A 5,343-nucleotide genomic window follows, 5' to 3' on the forward strand; every position below is an offset into this window, starting at 1 on the left:
TTGGGTAGTAACTCTGGTATGCCTGTGGAGGAGGAGTGGTTAGTGGAGGTGGGAGACCCCACCAACATCTCCTAACAATATTTTCTTTTGAGATTGAACAGTATCCCCTCAATGAATGTCACATAACTTTATGTAACTGGTCCTTATTTTGGAATGTTTATATTGCTTTTACTCTACTGCCATCAAAAACTGAACTTCAACAAACATCTCTCTGGCTATGTGTGTGTGCACATATGTATGTGTGTGTGCCCTGGGGGTTGAGCCTGGGACCTTCCTATGCTAGGTAAGTGCACTAGCCTCTGGCCACTTAAAAGTTGTTTTGCAGATGTTCCTGCAGAAAGCATGCTTACCCACTCAAGTATGACAGTCTGATACAAACTGTGAACCTACTTTTTTTTTTTTTTAAGATTTTATTTATTTCTTATATGTAAGTACACTGTAGCTGTCTTCAGACACTCCAGAAGAGGGCGCCAGATCTTGTTACGGATGGTTATGAGCCACCATGTGGTTGCTGGGATTTGAACTCTGGACCTTTGGAAGAGCAGTCGGGTGCTCTTACCCACTGAGCCATCTCACCAGCCCGTGAACCTACTCTTGAACCTCACGCAGAGCTATACTTTCAGACTGGGTCTGACAGGGCAGCCCATCTCTTTTACCCTACCCCACACACCAGGAAGCAGAATGGGCTTAGATTCACGTCTCACTTACGGACCATCTACTTCAGTTCTCTACTTCCCAGGATTCTCAGGTTTCTTCTTGTCTTCTCACTGGCTCAGGAATCAGTATCCATCTGATTTTTACCTCCCATCTTAATGTAAAATTAAGGCACTCTTTTACTTTTATGTTCACTTCATTTCCAAATCATACTTAGAAATCTCTGTATAGTGTTCTGTGTGTTATCACTTGTTTTGTTTTATGACAGGGTCTCATGTAGCCCAGGCTGGGCTCAAAATTACCGTGTAGTCAAGGATGACCCTGGACTGGTGGGAATCCAACTCAGTCCATCTTGGATGCTAGTCAAGCACTGCATCAGCTGAGCTAAATCCCCGGAGCTCACTCACCCTATACAGATCTACTGCTCTGTATGTTTACAGTGTGCCAGGACAACTGGGTTGTTCTAAAGCATGTGGGAATAGTTATTGGTGACCCATGATACAAAAGGTTTGGGCAAAGCTAAATGGACTAGCAGGTAACATTCAGAAGTCGTCCAATTGTGGATTAGTCAGTATCATCACAAACTGTTAGCTCTCCTGGTAGACGGGTGTCAAATAAGAAGACTAAATGTGAGTGCCTTCCACCTATCATGTATTCTTCCATCTTCCAGACTCTACACCACAGCCCCATACATAGCTTCGCACACTTGCTTACAGATACTTGAGGGTATTTGAACTTGAGACCCCTAAAAATATCGCATCTTTTTTTTAACATGGCAAGCAGCATTCGGGGACTGTCAGAGAGTCTATCTTGACTTGGAGAATATGGGACTGTTGTATCTGTATTGAATTTTAAAATAGTAAAAGTGACTAAAAGTCAAACTGTCTTTTTTTTTTAAGGATTTGTTTACTTTATATATGTGAGTACACTGTCTTCAGACATACCAGAAGAGGGCATTGGATCCTGTTACAGATGGTTATGAGCCACCATGTTCTTCTGGGAATTGAACTCAGGACCTCTAGAATAGCAGACAGTGCTCTGAACCACTGAGCTGTCTCTCCAGTACCCCAAACTTTTTTTTTTTGTTGTTTGTTTGTTTTTCTTGACAGGGTTTCTCTGTGTAGCCCTGGCTGTCCTGGAACTCACTCTGTAGACCAGGCTGGCCTCGAACTCAGAAATCTGCCTGCCTCTGCCTCTGCCTACCCCAAACTATCTTTTATTGTCCCCATGTGAGTCATTCTAAATAAGATCAGAGATAAAATACTATGGGGGGGGATTCCTTCCTTTCTTTTGACACAGGATGTTGATGAACAGCCAGGCTAACCTCAATCTATGTCCAGCTAGGGTAGTTTTAACCATAAACTCAAAGTTCCCAGTGAACACACTTTGATTACTTACCTTTCAGAAAACAGTGGTCCATATGGAAGTCAATTCAGAGGCCACTCAAAGCTTTTCCATATCTATTTTTTTTAATTGTAATTTATGTATCTATTTATTTCTGTGCCTATGCCTGCAATGGCAGTAGAAGCCAGAGGACACCTTTCAGGAGTCTGCTCCCCACTTCCACTGTGTGGGCTCAAGGAATCAAACTCAGGTGCTCTACCCATTGAGCCACCAAAGCCTTGTAACTGATCATTTGAGAATAAACTTTTTAACAATTCGGAGTACTTTTGCAGCTCCCAACCACCTGGCAACTCTGCACTTGGCCTGGGGAAGGGCTAGGCTGGGCAAGACTGGTTGGAGCGCCATCTATGCAGAGCTACTGGGAAGCCCTCCCCTTGCTAGTTAAGGCTTTGCAGATGCTGTGGGCTGGGGAGTACCCACACTCCTGTACATAACCCTTCACCCAGGCTCTCTCTACAAGGAAGCCCAATGAACTCATTGGTTCCCCAGCATGAAGTTGAGAGAAGTCTACCTCAGGTTGCCATTTAAACCTTGGAAATAATGGTAGATGTTACTTACAACCTCCCCACCCCCGCCCCCGCCCCCACCCTCATCCCCTGGGGGAATTCCGAGGCTGGCCTCAAACCTCCTCTTCAGAGTCTTCTACTTCTGCCTTCCAAGTGCTGAGATTTTCTCCGATCTGTGGCCATGCTTGTTTATGCAGAGATGAGGATCAAGCCCAGGCCCTCAGGCATGCTAAGCGGACCCTCTATCAAAGAAACTCCATCTCCCACCCCATGAAGACAGTTTTATGAGATGCGCTGCTTAGATTTAGGGTCTAGAGGTGAGTGTTGATACAATGACACAACATTACAAGCATCCTGGCCCTAGATGAGCATAGTTTGTTTTTAACATTGTTGTCCGGATGTCTCTAGGAAAACAAGTAGCCCATCTGTAGGCAATTTCAGCTTTATCAGCTGTGCTGAAGGCTCTTGACTCAGCACCAGGCCAACTTGATCCAAGATGAGGGCTTCTTTCCTTTTTCAAATAGCTCCTTAATTTCTCTCTCTCTCTCTCTCTCTCTCTCTCTCTCTCTCGCTCTCGCTCTCTCTCTCGCTCTCGCTCTCGCTCTCGCTCTCTCGCTCCCTCACTCTAAGATGTGGTTTCTCTGAGTAGCTCTATCCTAGAACTAATTCTGTACACCAGCCTGACCTTGAACTCCAGAGATCTGCCTGTCTCTGCCTCTCCAGTGCTGGGAATAAGGGCATATGCCATTAAAGAAAACTTTAATTATGTATATGGGGGTTTGCCTGCATGCATGTTTTTCCACCATGAAGATGCAGCACAGTAGATAGAGGTCAGGGGGCAAATCAGATCCTGGGGGGCTGGGGGCTGGAGTTACAGTTCTGAACCACATGTGGGTTCTTGGGGTTGAACCTAGGTTCTCTAGGAGGACAGCCAGTGTTCATAGCCACTGAGCCATCTCTCCAGCTTCCAAAAGGTGACATTTAAAGGAACCTCGAAGGACAGGTTTCATTGTTGACAGTAATGTACTTGAATCTAGCTAACCTGTATAAAAGACAGAGAGCTGGTATTGTATTTAAAGCCGTAAGCCTGGATTGGGGAGGTTCTGTACTAGTCTTACCTAGATCCAAACCCTTGTTGCTTGCCCTTTGAGTCCCACTGGGGCTGTTTCTGCTCCACCAGCCTGTCTTCAGGGTGCATTTCTCCTGGCCATGTGCTCATGATTCATTTGGCTTCAAGGCAGCCTCCTCCTCTCTCTGTCCTTTTCTTCCTTGCTCTTCCCCCTGGTCTCTCCTGAGACACCCACACACACACACACACACACACACACACACACTCACTCACTCACTCACTCACTCACTCACTGGATCCTCAAGTCCCGCCTTCCTCGAGCTCTACTGCCCAATCACAGGCTCCAGCCTTTTATCAACCTTTCAACTTTAAATTGGGGAGCAAGGTTTATACAACAAAGGCTGCATGTGTGAGCATATACTCTAAGAAGTATATGCTGGACTGCAACCAGATCTTGAGGTTCAGAATTTAGCATTTGTATACATGGCACCAGACTAACCCCCAACAGAGGAAGAATTCCAGAGAGAAGAGCAAGAGGCCAAAAAAGGACTCACAAGTTAGGAATAAACAGTGTATATGACAGGGACACAAGTCAAGGAAAGTGAGGCTCCGTGGTGCACGCCTTTAATCCCGGAACTCGGAGACAGAAGCAGGGGGATCTCTGTGAGTTCAAGGCCAGACTGGTCTACACAGTGAGTTCCAGGACAGCCACTTATGTAGACACTATCTCAAAAAAAAAAAAAAAAAAAAAAGGCAAGGGAGGGGGCTGGAGAGATAGATGGTTCAGAACTTGTGAGTGCTATGGTGGTTTAAATAGCTTTTAAAATGCAGATTCGTGTGTTTTAATGCTTAGCCATAGGGAGTGGCACTATTAGGAGGTGTGGCCTTATTGAAGGAGGTGTGACCTTTTTGGAGGAAGTATGTATGTCATTGTGTAAGTGGGTTTTGAGGTCTCCAATGCTCAGGCTCCGTCTAGTGTGGAAGACAGTCTCCTCCAGTCCCCTCCTGGCTGCCTTCTGACCATGATGTACAAGTCTCAGCTCCTCCACCACCATGTCTGCCTGGACACTGCCATACTTCCCACTATAACGGACTACACCTCAGAACTGCAGGCCATCCCTAATTAAATGTTTGCCTTTGTAAGGGCTGCCTTGGTCATAGTATCTCTTCACAGCGACCCAAACTAAGACAAGTACTTACTGCTTTGCCAAAGACCCAACTTTAATTCCCAGCTTCCACGTGGCAGCTTAAGACAAGTCTGTAAGTCCAGTTCCTGGGGCCCAGGTGCCCTTTTCTGACCTCCGTGGGCACCAAGCATGCACTCAGAGCACTTACATATGTGTAAGCAAAACACTCATGTACATAAAATGACATAAAACTCTTTTTTTGTTTTTAAAGAAAAGGCCAGATGTAAAGTTGTACACCTTTAATCCCAACACTCAGGAGGCAGAGGCAGGAGAATATGAGTCAGCCTGGTCTACAGAGCAAGCTCCATGCCAGCCAGGGCTAAATAGTGAGAGCTTTCCTCAAAAACAGCAAAACAGAGAGGGGGGGGGGAAGAGAGAGAAAGGAGGGAGGGAAGGAGGGAGGGAAGAGGAAGAGAGAGAGAAAGGAGGGAGAGAGGGAGGGAGGGAGAGGAGGAGGAAGAGAGAGAGAAAAAGAGAGAGAGAGAGAGAGAGAGAGAGAGAGAGAGAGAGAGAAAGGAGGGAG

This window comes from Mus pahari, chromosome 17 (assembly GCF_900095145.1).
Source record: "Mus pahari chromosome 17, PAHARI_EIJ_v1.1, whole genome shotgun sequence".
Taxonomy (NCBI): domain Eukaryota; kingdom Metazoa; phylum Chordata; class Mammalia; order Rodentia; family Muridae; genus Mus; species Mus pahari.